The following is a 13,817-nucleotide window of genomic DNA, read 5'->3' as shown; positions in this document are numbered from 1 at the left end:
GCCCCGTCAGCCCCCACCAACCCCTAAGTCCCCCGGCCCCGTCAACCCCACCGACCCCAGCCCCCTCGGCCCCATCAGCCCCCTGACCCCAGCCCCACCCTCCGCCCATCAGCCACCCCAGCCCCGTCACCCCCAGCCCCGTCAGCCCCCGCCGACCCCAGACCCCCAGCCCCGTCAGCCCCACCGACCCCTCAGCCCCCTCGGCCCCGTCACCCCCGGCCCTGTCAGCCCCGCCGACCCCTCAGCCCCCTCGGCCCCGTCACCCCGGCCCCGTCAGCCCCCGCCAACCCCTCAGTCCCCATGGCCCCGTCAGCCCCACCAACCCCTCAGTCCCCTCGGCCCCATCAGCCCCCGCTGACCCCTCAGCCCCCTCGGTCCGTCAGTCCCCACCGACCCCAGCCCCCGGCCCCGTCAGCCCCCGCCGACCCCTCAACCCCTCGGCCCCGTCAGCCCCGCCAATCCCCAGACCCCCGGCCCCGTCAGCGCCACCCCAGACCCGTCACCCCCACAGCCCCGTCAGCCCCTCCTCGGCCCTGTCAGCCCCCGCCGACCCCAGCCCCCTCGGCCCCATCAGCCCCACCGACCCCTCAGCCCCCTCGGCCCCGTCAGCCCCCGCCAACCCCTCAGTCCCCCATGGCCCCGTCAGCCCCCACCAACCCCTCAGTCCCCATGGCCCCGTCAGCCCCCGCCCGACCCCTCAGCCCCCTCGGCCCCGTCAGCCCCTCGCCAACCCCTCAGCCCTCAGCCCCCTCTCGGCCCCGTCAGTCCCCGCCGACCCCTCAGTCCCCCTCGGCCCCGTCAGCCCCCACCGACCCTCAGCCCCCTTGGCCCGTCAGCCCCCACCAACCCCTAAGTCCCCAGCCCCGTCTGCCACCCCCAGACCCGTCACCCCCACAGCCCCGTCAGCCCCTCCTCGGCCCTGTCAGCCACCCACTGACCCCAGACCCCTCGGCCCGTCAGCCGCCCCGCCGACCCCTCAGTCCCCCTCGGCCCTGTCAGCGCCCCTCCAGCCCCACAGGCCCCTCAGACCCCTCCCCATGGCCCCATCAGCCCCCACAGCCACCCCAGCCAGGATTGTCCCCTCAGCTCTTCCCCAGGTGATCCGCCCCACAGTCCTGCCACCCCACAGACAGCGCCCCATAGCCGGGATCAGCCCCACATCCCGAGCCCCCAGGCCAGGCTTCTCCCACCCCTGCACCTCCGGCAGGGGAGCCCCGACTCCCAAATCCCCAGGTACTGAGCTGCCTGTCCCTGCGCCCACCCCTCCCTCCATCCCCACACCCCTCCCTCCATCCCTCGTTCCCCTCATCCCCAACACCCCTCCATCTGTCCATCCCCCCACACCTACCTCCATCCTCCACACCGTCCCTCCATCCCTCGTTCCCCCAGACCCCTGCATCCATCCCCCACCCCTCCGCTCATCCCCATCCCCATCCCCATACACCCCTCCCTCCATCCCTCGTTCCCCCATCCCCCAGACCCCTGCATCCATCCCCCCACCCCTCCGCTCATCCCCATCCCCATCCCCCCATACACCCCTCCCTCCCTCCCTCGTTCCCCACATCCCCCCACACCCCTCTGCCCATCCCCCCAGCGGGTCTCACCTGCACTGGGGCTTCCGTCTGGGGTCCCACGTCTCTCCGCTCTGGGGGGATCAGTAACGTCATTAATTGACCCGCAGGGGCAGGAATCGCGGGTCAGCGGCCCAGACGCCCAGCTCGGCCCAGAGCCAGTTAGAAGAACGAGGAGCCCGTTCTAATCAGGTCTCAGGAGGAGCCAATAATCAATTCTTGGCATCGGCATAAATCAGCCGCCAAGAGCCAGGGATCAGCAGCTGCCAGCGCGGCCAACGCTCGCCAGTAGCCATTGAGCACCAGTCGGTAGCCAGCCGGTAATCGACAGTCACTGACGGTGCGTGTGAGCGGTGACTGGCAGCCGACGGGGCTTGGGAGCCAGGAACTGATCATTAGTCGCCCATAGACAACGCTGGGCAGAAGCCGTTAGCCAATGGCCAGTAGCCAGTCGGCAATAACCGTTAGGCAATAATCAGGAGCCATTTGTCAGTCGCTGGTGGCCAGGAATCTAGCAAGAATCTTTAGCCAGGAAGCAGGAGCCAAAACTCGACAATAGGTCGCCAGCGATCAGCAGGTAATTATAAATATTCAGTTGCCAGCAGTCAATAATCAGTAGCCAATAATCGATAGCCAGGAGCCAATTATCAATCAGTAGCCAATAATCAATAGAATTAATCAGTAGCTAATAATAGTGAATAATCAATAACCAGGAGCCAATTGCCAACCAGAAGCCAGTAATCAATCACTAGCCAGTAGTCAATAGCCAATCAGTAGCTAATAATCACTAACCAGGAGCCAATCATCAATCAGTAGCTCCTACGGTCCCCAGTCAGTGGTCAGGGTCACGGTGAGGGGTAGGGATGGGTTTGGGGTCAGGGTTGGGGTCTCTGGTTGGGGGTGGGGGCAGCATTAGGGTCCGTGGTTGGAGCTTGGGGTTTGGGTCAAGGCTGGGCCTGAGGGTCGCTGTCTCTGGCAGCCCCCCCCCCAATCTCCTTGTGACACCATCACCTCACTATTCACCACGGTCGTGCAATTAGGACACGTTTTGTGCAAAGTGCGGCTCGCGAGGTGTCACTGCAGGCGTCCGGGTCTGCTCGACAGGCCCAGCTGGTCGGACGGTGAGCGCTGCCGGCGGGTGTGATGTGGCGTTTGTCTGCGTGTCACTGAAACACGGCGTGAGGCGGAGAACACCCACGAGGAGCCGTTCGGCTGCGCCAGCGAAAAGGCCAAACAAGGGTAACGGCTCAGTGAGAAACCCTGAAACGCTGGTGAAAGGGCAGCCGGGAGGCTGGGGGCAGAGACCCTGCGTGTAACGGCAGCTGGGCGTGTCCTGCCGGTGTCAAACGCTGGTGAAAGGGCAGCCGGGGGCTGGGGGCAGAGACCCTGCGTGTAACGGCAGCTGGGCGTGTCCTGCCGGTGTGAACGCTGGTGAAAGGGCAGCCGGGGCCTGGGGGCAGAGACCCTGCGTGTAACGGCAGCTGGGTGTGTCCTGCCGGTGTGAACGCTGGTGAAAGGGCAGCCGGGAGGCTGGGGGCAGCTGGGCGTGTCCTGCCGGTGTGAACGCTGGTGAAAGGGGGGCTGGGGGCAGAGACCCTGCGTGTAACGGCAGCTGGGCGTGTCCTGCCGGTGTGAACGCTGGTGAAAGGGGGGCTGGGGGCAGAGACCCTGCGTGTAACGGCAGCTGGGCGTGTCCTGCCGGTGTGAACGCTGGTGAAAGGGCGGCTGGGGGGGTTGGCAGCTCAGTGCGAGGGGGAGCCGAGGCGGGTGGGTCGGGGGGCTCGGTGGTGCCCCGGTTCCAGGGGGGCCCCGTCCCACTCACCTCCTCTCTTGTGGCAGAGCAAAATCAGGGCGGCGGCTGCGCCAGCGACCCCCACGGCGGCGCCTAGGCCCAAGCCGAGCGCGCCCAGCGCCAGGGGTGGGAGGGCCTGCCGGGGAAGAAAGAGGAATGAGACAAAGCGGCCGGAGAAGGGGGAAGCTTCCTGCGCCTCTCCCCCTTTTCATTCGTCCCTTTCTTCCTTCCTTCGTTCATCCCCTCGGCCCCCAGCCCCTGTCCGTCCCCTCGGCCCCCCCTCCCTCCCCTTGTCGCTTTTACACTTGTTCTTTCGTTTCTTTGTGACTCGGCCCCTCCCTCCGGCCCGTCTCTCGGGAGCTCCCCAGCTGCTCCCCCCGTCCTTCGCAGCCGACCACGCGCCCCACGGCCTGCGCCGACTCCGCTGTCAGCCTCGCCCCCAAACCAGCCACGAGGAGCCCCCCAGAAATAGCAATAACGGCCCCACTTCCCCCTTTTCAATCCAGAACCACCCCTGCTCTAACCACTAGGCCCCACTCCCCTCCCAGAGCAGGGAGAGAACCCAGGAGTCCGGGCTCCCAGCCCCCCCTGTTCTAACCACCAGCCCCCACTCCCCTCCCAGAGCCAGGCAGAGAACCCAGGCGTCCTGGGCTGCCCGGACTCACCCGCTTTCAGCACCTGGAGCCACGTCCCGTTCCCCGCCCCCTCGCCCAGGCTGGGGATCTTCACCAGGCACCGGTAGGTCCCGCTGTCGTAGGGTCTCAGGTCCCGCAGCTCCACGTCGGCTCGTCTCCCCCGCAGGAAGCTCCGGTCCCCGGCCCGGCTCACCCGGCCCCTGAACTCCTGGGTCCCGTCGCTCAGCTCCAGCCGGGCGCCCGGCACCTCCTTCAGCCACGTGTAGCTGCCGAGCCGGGGCTCCCGGGTGCTGTTGTAGGAGCAGGGCAGGGTGACGGAGCCGCCCTCGGTGCCCTGCACGGAGCTGGGCTGGGACACCCACAGGTCCTGCGCCCAGGAACCTGGGAGATCAAAGGCCAAGGGTCAGCAGGACAGAAAACCCCCCTCCCCTCCCAGAGCCACGGAGAGAACCCAGGAGTCCTGGCTCCCAGACCCCCTGCTCTAACCCACCAGCCCCCACTCCCGTCCCAGCGCCGGTGAGAGAACCCAGGAGTCCTGGCTCCCAGCCCCCCCGCTCTAGCCCCCGGAGCCGGGGAGAGACGCCGAGGGGGTGGCCGGATGACGATTGTCCAAGCGCCAGGCCTCCCTCGCCCGCGTCCCTCGCGTTTCTTAGAGGCGACGGCCAGTAGACGACATTGGCCCCTCGAGCTGGTCTCCTCCCAGCACCCGGCTGCACCCGGCTCCCGCCGCCTCCTCCTTGGCCAGCGCGGCTTCCAGGGCGGCCCCCAGGCTGGAGGTGACAATCCATCGCTTCCCTTGGTGGGTCCTTCCAAAGGTCCGGCCCCCTCGCCCCTAAACACCGGAGCCTTGTTTCCCATGGGAACGTGTCCGACTTTCATTTCCTCCTCTGGGCCCCGGGCTGCCCCTCGCCGGCGGGAGAAGGAGCCGTTGGGGCCACGTGTGGTCGCCCGGAGAAGGTCCCCTCTGGATCGTCTGCCAGACGTGCTGAACGGACGCAGCTCCGTACGTCTGCCGCTCTCGGGCCAGGCGCGTCCCTGCCACCCTCCGCCGCGCGCGGCTGCCCTCCCTCCCGAAGGTCTCCACGGCCGCGTCTTGCCGGGCAATGAGCTGCAGGGTCCGAGCGCTGCCCCGTCCACCACGGCCGGGGGGAGCTGCTCCCTCGACGGTTGGACTGAGCCGTGTTCCCGGCCTGAATTTGTCTGGCTTCGGCGTGGAGCTCGGTCAGCCGCTGGCTGCGGATGGAGGAGCCCTCGGAGAGCAGAGACCTCCCTCCGTCGCCACCTTCCCTCGGCTAAAGCCACGTTTAGCGCCCGGCCCTGGGCCTTCCGCCACCTGCACGTCCTCTCCAGAGCGAGCCCACAAGACGCCCCCGGGACGGTGTTGCCAAGTCTGGTGATTATCCCGACAGCTGGTGCTTTTCCGCAGCTCCCGGCTCTCGGCGTTGGGTGGCTACGGACCATGTTCAGCTTTCGTTTACCAACCCCCCCCAAAAATGGTTTCTAGCCCTTCGGGTTGCGGAGAAAACCCAGCGAATGCGAGAGCGAAATATCTGTTTTCCCCAAGGGAAAATCTTCGACGCGAACGGAAACGCTTTGGCCGGGCTCCTGGCAGCATCCGCAGCCCACGAGGGGCTCCTGGCTGAACCCCGCAAATCCGGGCTGAGATTAAAGCCTTTTCCCACCGAAAACCTGTTTGACGGAAGGTTTTTATGGACCCGCGCGGCCTGGAAAAGGAGCTGCAACGACAGACAACTCCCAGGTGGATTCGTTTTTACAACCGGGAGTTTTTTCAAAGTCCGGCTCGTGATTCACGGCGGAGCCTGAGTTGTGCTGGCACATTGGACTTGGCCACTTTAAAGCCGGGTTAGGACCCAGCTCCGGTGGAAGCAGCTTCGCTTGCTCACGGCTCTTATCGCCCGAACGCTGGTGCACAACGTTCCACTGAAGAGACAACGTGTCCCGTCGAAGTCACTGAGCAGCACGGCTGCACCAGCCACCATTTAACCTCCCCAAAACTCACCAGATTTGCCTAAAATTCACAAGATGAAGAAAAACCCGATGAAATCTCTGGCTTTCTCCCTTTTGCGGGTTCAGAATTCCCATCTGGGAATGTTTCTCCACAATACAAGGTGCTGGGAACTCGCTGGGTTTTAAAAGACAAACCGGCCGTTCCCCGTAGCCGTGCAGAAGCCGGAGCTTTCGGGAAAACACCCAACAGCGTCACAATCAAATCGGGAGTGGCAAGTTGAGACTAAAACTGGCGATTTCTTTGCCGCCCTGTAAATTGGCCGGGGAGAATTGTTCGTTTCTGGCAAGATGTTCCCCTTTCTCATTCAGCGGCTGTCGTGGGTCAGACCCCCAGAATGTGAATTAGATGAAGATTAAAGAATCCAGCTTAGCTGAAGATGAAGGCAGATCGTCCCCGTTTCCCCCGTCACGCAGGCGGGTTCTGCTCACGGCGTTAACGTCAGACTTGGGCCGTCTTTTGCAGGCACCTTTTAGGGGAATCATTTGGGGGGTTCGTCAACTTCTCTTGCTTTTTATCCCCACCCCGAAAACATCTGGTTTCCAACATGAAAAGGATCATTCAGCAAAAGGGATTTTCCAGGGACACTTTTCGGCGGCCGATGTTGGGGTTTGGGGTTTTCTCGGGTTTGGAAACAGCGAACGGCTGGTTGCCAAGGGGGGAACATTTAACCGGCTTTGGGGGATTTTCACTGCTTGGTGGGGGGGGGTCGGTTCATGTTTTCCCTACATGCCTTGAGGAAACATTGAGGGGTTTTTCCACCCAAGTGTCAGCGTCCCGAGTGCCCCGCGGGGCTCGGCAGCGGCTCCCGGTCGCCCCCGTAACGGCTCTTCCCTCGCCCGGCGCGTCTGACTTTCAAAAAGCCAAATATGATTTTGGGGAGCAAAAAACGGGGGAAAAATCAAACCCCCTTGAGCTGCAAACCAGGCACACGGGCGGTTTGGTCCCTTTTCGCCGGGCGCCACCTGCCAGCGCGGCCGCGTCGGGACCCGCTCGGGGCGTCGCGGGGGCAGAGCGGCTGGGGGGCCGCGTCAGACCAGGGAGGGTGAAGCCGGGACGATGCCGCCGGGCCGGGGCTCCCGGCTCCAACGGGCAGAGGGGGCGATTGGGGCCCCCCCGGGGGGGGATGAAGCGATAACCCAGGAGGGGATCAGGGGAATTCCCCGCACCCGGGGGGGGGCCGAGGTGGGACCCCACTCCGGGGCGGGGGAAGGGACGATTGTGCCCCAGGCGGGGGCGGGAGGGGCAGGGTCCCCCTTACCGGAGCAGGTGAGCAGAAGGCAGAGCCGGCGCAGAGCCATGGTGCCGGGGGCGCAGGGGTCCCAGAGTGACACCCCGACCCCGCGGGCGGCAGGATCCCGGCAGCCCCCACCGGACGTGAGTCACAGAAACCAGAGCGAGCGGGACCCAGAGAGCGACGCCTACGCTGGGCCGGAAACCTCCCCCCCGGCCAGGCCCCTCTGCCCCCAGCCCTGCCGGTGCCCCTCACTCCCGACCCGCAGCCCCCGCCAGCCCAGCCCTGGGCCCCCCAGCCCTGCCGGTGCCCCTCACTCCCGACCCGCAGCCCCTGCCAGCCCAGCCCTGCCGGTGCCCCTCACTCCCGACCCGCAGCCCCTGCCAGCCCAGCCCTGCCAGTGCCCCGCACTCCCGACCCGCAGCCCCTCCCAGCCCTGCCCCCCCCAGCCCTGCCGGTGCCCCTCACTCCCGACCCGCAGCCCCTGCCAGCCCAGCCCCCCCCAGCGCTGCCGGTGCCCCTCACTCCCGACCCGCAGCCCCCGCCAGCCCAGCCCTGCCCCCCCCAGCCCTGCCGGTGCCCCTCACTCCCGACCCGCAGCCCCCGCTAGCCCAGCCCTGCCCCCCCCAGCCCTGCCAGTGCCCCTCACTCCCGACCCACAGCCCCCTGGGCTCCCCCCAGCTCTGCCGGTGCCCCTCACTCCCGACCCGCAGCCCCTGCCAGCCCAGCCCTGCCCCCAGCTCTGCCGGTGCCCCTCACTCCCGACCCGCAGCCCCAGGGCTCTGCACGTGAGCTGTCTCTGTGGTGTCGAGCGTCTGGCACCAGACCGGGCTGGGGTCAGCAGCACGGAGCAGAGACGCTGACCACATGGAGGGGGGGGACATGGGGCCTCTCGCTGTCTGTGCAGGTCGGGGCTGGGGCCGCCAGCGGCTCTAGGGCCGGGGGGGCGACAGGGCCCCTGTGGGCTCCAGGCTGATGCACAAACCTGCTGGGCTGAGCACGGCCGCGAGGCGCTTCCTGTGCAACCTCCATCCCCGGCTCGCACTGCCCAGCGCCTGCAGCGTCGGCCAGCGCCAGGGGCTGCGGGTCGGGAGTGAGGGGCACCGGCCGAGCTGGGGGGGGCAGGGCCAGGCTGGCAGGGGCTGCGGGTCGGGAGTGTGGGTCACCGGCCGCGCTGGGGGGCAGGGCCGGGCTGGCAGGGGCTGCGGGTCGGGAGTGAGGGGCCCTGTGGGGGTGGCGGGGCAGGGCTGGGCTAGCCGGGGCTGTGGGTCGGGAGTGGGGGGCACCGGCAGAGCGAGGAGCGGGGCCGGGCTGGGCGCGCCGGGGCTGCGGGTCGGGAGTGGGGGGCCCCGGCAGAGCTGGGGGGCAGGGCTGGGCTGGCAGGGGCTGCGGGTCGGGAGTGAGGGCACCGGCAGAGCTGGGGCAGGGCCGGGCTGGCAGGGGCTGCGGGTCGGGAGTGAGGGCACTGTGGGGGTGGCGGGGCAGGGCCGGGCTGGCAGGGGCTGCGGGTCGGGAGTGAGGGGCACTGTGGGGTGGCGGGGCAGGGCCGGGCTGGCAGGGGCTGCGGGTCGGGAGTGAGGGGCACTGTGGGGGTGGCGGGGGCAGGGCCGGGCTGGCAGGGGCTGCGGGTCGGGAGTGAGGGGCACTGTGGGGGGTGGCGGGGGCAGGGCCGGGCTGGCAGGGGCTGCGGGTCGGGAGTGAGGGGCACTGTGGGGGTGGCGGGGGCAGGGCTGGTCTCTGCATTTCTCGGCACCGGGACTTTGTTCCGTGTGAACCGAGTTGCTCCAGGAAGCATCAAAATAAAAACTATTTCAATGGGGCAAAAGTCAAAGATCTCAGGCTTGGGTGGGGGAGGGGCGTCGGCCTAGAGCCCCAGGCCCCGTGTCCCACCCCCGACCCACCAGGGCGCCTGGGTTCTCTCCCCGGCTCGGTGAGGGGAGTGGGATCCAGTGGTTAGACCGGGGGAGGGGGGAGAGGGAGTCGGGGCGCCTCGTGCCTCAGTTTCCCCATTGGGAGTGGTGTCTGAGTGGCTGGCAGGAGGCCAGGGGGCTTGGCCAGGAGGAAGTGGATCAATCTCAGAGCCGGGGGGGAAGCCCCGGCCCCACCCGCCCGCGGGGTTATAAGGCGCCCGACATCCCTTGGGGCCGCGACACCCTCCTGGACCATGGGCCTTGGCCGGGCCCTCCCCTGGCTGCTGCTCCCGGCGCTGGCCGGCGCCTTCCGCCCCAACCCCGAGTCGGGGGGCCTGGCCCCCGGCGACTTCACCGATGCCGACATCACCGAGCGCGGCGCCCTGCGGGCCGTGGCCTGGTTCCTGGAGCAGAACCCGCCCGCCGGGAGGCCCCCCATGGCCCCCGGGACGCTGGAGAACATGGAGCCGCTCACGGCCAGCGGGCTCTTCAAGGCCTATTTCCAAGGTGAGGAGAGAACCCAGGAGTCCTGGCTCCCATCCCCCCCGCTCTAACCCACCAGCCCCCACTCCCCTCCCAGAGCTGGGGAGAGAACCCAGGAGTCCTGGCTCCCAGCCCACCCTGCTCTAACCACCAGACCCCACTCCCCTCCCAGAGCTGGGGAGAGAACCCAGGAGGCCGGGCTCCCAGCCCCCACTTCCCTCCCAGAGCTGGGGAGAGAACCCAGGAGTCCGGGTTCCCAGCCCCCCCGCCCCAACCCACCAGCCCCCACTCCCCCCCCAGAGCTGGGGAGAGAACCCAGGAGTCCGGGCTCCCACCCCCCGACTGTCTCTTGCAGCCGATGTCTCCGCCGGGCGCCTGGCCGAGGCCATCCAGGAAATCATCGCGGGGAACAACCAGGTGGAGATTTTCCACCTGGACGACAGCAGCTACCACTTCCACTGCGAGGAGATCGCCAGAGGTGGGGGCGGGGGCTGGGGGACCGGGGCTGGGCTGCAGGGGAAGTTTGGAGGGTTTGGGGCACCCGGCTGCAGGGGTTGGGGGTCGCAGGGGATCCTGCACGCAGGTCGGGGTTGGGAGTTCGGGGCTCGGGGGCACCTGGCTGCATGTGGGGTTCGGGGGTGGGGGCACCCAGCTGCAGGCAGAGGGTTGGGGGCACCCGGCTGCAGGTGGGGGCTGGGGTTCAGGGTTCTCGGGGGCACCCGGCTGCGGGGTTCAGGATTATCGGGGCACCCGGCTGCAGGTGGGGGCTGGGGGTTCAGGGTTCTCGGGGGCACCCGGCTGCAGGTGGGGTTCAGGGTTCTCGGGGGCACCTGGCTGCAGGTGGGGTTCTGGGGTTCAGGATTCTCGGGGCACCCGGCTGCGGGTGGGGTTCGGGGTTCAGGTTTCTCGGGGCACCCGGCTGCAGGTGGGGTTTGGGGTTCTCGGGGCACCCGGCTGCAGGTGGGGTTCTGGGGTTCTGGGTTCTCGGGGGCACCCGGCTGCAGGTGGGGTTCTGGGGTTCTCGGGGGCACCCGGCTGCAGGTGGGGTTCTGGGGTTCGGGGTTCTCGGGGGCACCCGGCTGCAGGTGGAGGGTCTGGGGTTCTGGGTTCTCGGGGGCACCCGGCTGCAGGTGGGGTCGGGGTCAGGGTTCTCGGGGCACCCGGCTGCAGGTGGGGTTCTGGGGGTTCAGGGTTTTCGGGGGCATCCGGCTGCAGGTGGGGATTCGGGGTTCTCGGGGCACCCAGTTGCAGGTGGGGTTTGGGGTTCTCGGGGGCACCCGGCTGCAGGTGGGGGTTCGGGGGTTCAGGGTTCTCGGGGCACCCGGCTGCAGGTGGAGGGTCTGGGGGTTCAGGGTTCTCGGGGGCACCCGGCTGCAGGTGGGGGGTTCGGGGGGGGTCAGGGTTCTCGGGGGGCACCCGGCTGCAGGTGGGGTTCTGGGGGTTTGGGGTTCTGGGGGCATCCGGCTGCAGGTGGGGTTCTGGGGGTTTGGGGTTCTCGGGGCACCCGGCTGCAGGTGGGGTTTGGGGTTCTCGGGGGCACCCGGCTGCAGGTGGGGGTTCTGGGGTTCAGGGTTCTCGGGGCACCCGGCTGCAGGTGGGGGTTTGGGGTTCAGGGTTCTCGGGGCACCCGGCTGCAGGTGGGGGGTTCGGGGTTCAGGGTTCTCGGGGCACCCGGCTGCAGGTGGGGTCTGGGGTCGGGGTTCTCGGGGGCACCCGGCTGCAGGTGGGGTCGGGGGTCGGGGTTCTCGGGGCACCCGGCTGCAGGACCCGCGCGCCACTCCGGACCCCGCTGGCTTTGCAGGGGCGACCCGGCTGCGGCTGCTGCGGACGCGGCCGTGGGGCGCTGGGGCGCCGAGCCTGGCGGGGCTGGAGTCGGCCCGGCTCAGCGCCGGAAATCCCTGCACGTCCTGCAGCAATTCTACAGCAACAGCAACTGGGCCGAGCTGGGCCGGGCCGAGCCCTACGGGCACCTGGGTAAGAGCCCCGGGCCCCCGACTGCCTCTCGCCCCAACTGCCGCCCCCGGGGCCGGAGCCGCCTCGCCCCCGACTGCCACTCGCCCCTGGGGCCGGAGCCGCCTCGCCCCCGACTGCCACTCGCACCCCGGGGCTGGAGCCGCCTCGCCCCCGACTGCCACTCGCCCCCGGGGCCGGAGCGCCTCGCCCCCGACTGCCACTCGCACCCCCGGGGCCGGAGCCGCCTCGCCCCCGACTGCCACTCGCACCCCGGGGCCGAGCCGCCTCGCCCCCGACTGCCACTCGCACCCCGGGGCGAGCCGCCTCGCCCCCAGACTGCCTCTCGCCCCAACTGCCACTCGCCCGGGGCCGGAGCCGCCTCGCCCCCAACTGCCACTCACCCCGGGGCCGGAGCCGCCACTCGGCGAGAGAAAAACCCCCGGTCGGGCCCCCCACATCCCTAGAACGGGCCCCGAAATCCCCAGATCGGTTCCCAAACGCTCACGATTTTTGCAAAGCTCTGATTGGGGTTTGGGCCCCTCCCTGGGGGTGGGGGCAGGAGCTGCCCCCCCACATCTGCCCAGCTCCTGTCGAGCTGTTAATCCTGCCCCCCAGCCCCCCATCGGTTCAGTCCCCCCACCCCAGTGCCCCCCAGTGCCCTCCATTCGCCCTCCCAGCACAGCACCCACCAGCCATACAGCCCCCCAGGGGCTGGCTCAGGGGGGCGGGAATGGGGCAGGGGCCTGGCCCCTCTGGGGGGCACCAGCTCCCCCCAGCCCCAGGGCAGGGGCTGGCTCGGGGGGGCAGTTACCAGATTCCCCCCCCCCGTAGTGAACGCCTCCAGCCCGGCCGTCCCCACGGCGCCCCCAGCGAAGCCGACGTGCCAGGACTGCACCAAGGAGCCGGGGTGAGACCTGGGGACCCCCCGACACTGTCTGGGGAGGAGATGGGGGACCCTGTGTCCAACCTCAGAGGGTGCTGGGTAGGGGATGGGGTTAGCGGGGCTGGGTGCTGGGTAGGTGCTGGGGGGGATGGGGGTTGGTGGGGTGGGGCAGCAGGGGTGCTGGGTAGGGGCAGGTGCTGGGTAGGGGATGGGTAGTGGGGTGGGGGCAGCAGGGGTGCTGGGTAGGGGCAGCAGGGGTGCTGGGTGGGGATGGGGGTTAGTGGGGGCGGGGGGGCAGCAGGGGGTGTCACGGACTCACAGATGGTGCCCACTGGTGGCCCCGTGCGGTCTGTGGGGGGGGGGCTTTCAGTGCGACAGCCCTTCTCGGGGGGGGCCTCTCTCCTGGGGTCAGGCCCCCCCACCTCCCTGAGCCTCAGCACGTCTGTCTCTGCCGTGGGCCCCCCAGGGAGTCCCCTCGCTCTGGGGCCCCCAGGCCTCCTCACCCCCGAAGGAGATGATGCCCCCCCAGAGCGACTCTCCCCAGCGTAACACAGGAGGGTTATTGAGAGTTGAACCCAGCACAGGAAACTCTCCGGCCTCAGGCCTGGCCTCCCCCAGCCCAGCACATCCCAGTCCCCCTGCAGCCAGGGGGGCTCTGCCTGCTCCCCCCCCGCCCCGCGCCCCCCGCGCCCAGCGGGGCCTCCGACCCCCCGGCCCCAGGCCCCCCCCGTCCACTGGCGTCTCGCCAGGGAACCAGGGACACTGGGTCTCCTCCCAGCCCCCCTCTGGCTGGAGCCGGCTGGTCAGGTCACAGGGCCCCGCCCCCCGCCGCCCAATGTCCCCCCTGGCCAGACCCGGCTGCGACGCCGGGTCCCCAGTCGCTGGGGTCTCCGTCCTCCAGGCCGGGCCGGGGTCCTGAGTCCCCCTCCGGTCCTGGGTCCAACGAACCCCCCTCCCCTCCCCTCGTTAAACCAGCGACACCCGGGGACACTGAGTCCCACCCCCCTGCATGCAACCCCCTGGGAAACACAGAGACCCCCCCACTGCGTCACGGGGGCGCAGCAGGGGGAGCAGGGCTGGGGGCAGTGGGGCGCCGGGCCCCCCCCAGCTCACGCCCCGTCTCTCCGGCAGGGGGCCCCCCCCAGCTCACGCCCCGTCTCTCCGGCAGGGGGCGCTATCTCTGCCAGGGGAACGTGCTGGTGAGCGACATGGTCACCAGCGGGTACAAGCTGTCGGGCACCTGCCGGAGCAAACCCCGGGGTGAGCGGAGCCCCCCCTCCCCGCCCCTCCCGCCCTTCCCCGCTGCTCCCTCCCCTCTCCCCGCCCCTCC

This window comes from Mauremys reevesii, unplaced genomic scaffold (assembly GCF_016161935.1).
Source record: "Mauremys reevesii isolate NIE-2019 unplaced genomic scaffold, ASM1616193v1 Contig1, whole genome shotgun sequence".
NCBI classification, from domain to species: domain Eukaryota; kingdom Metazoa; phylum Chordata; order Testudines; family Geoemydidae; genus Mauremys; species Mauremys reevesii.
Note: the sequence above shows the minus strand (reverse complement) of the source record.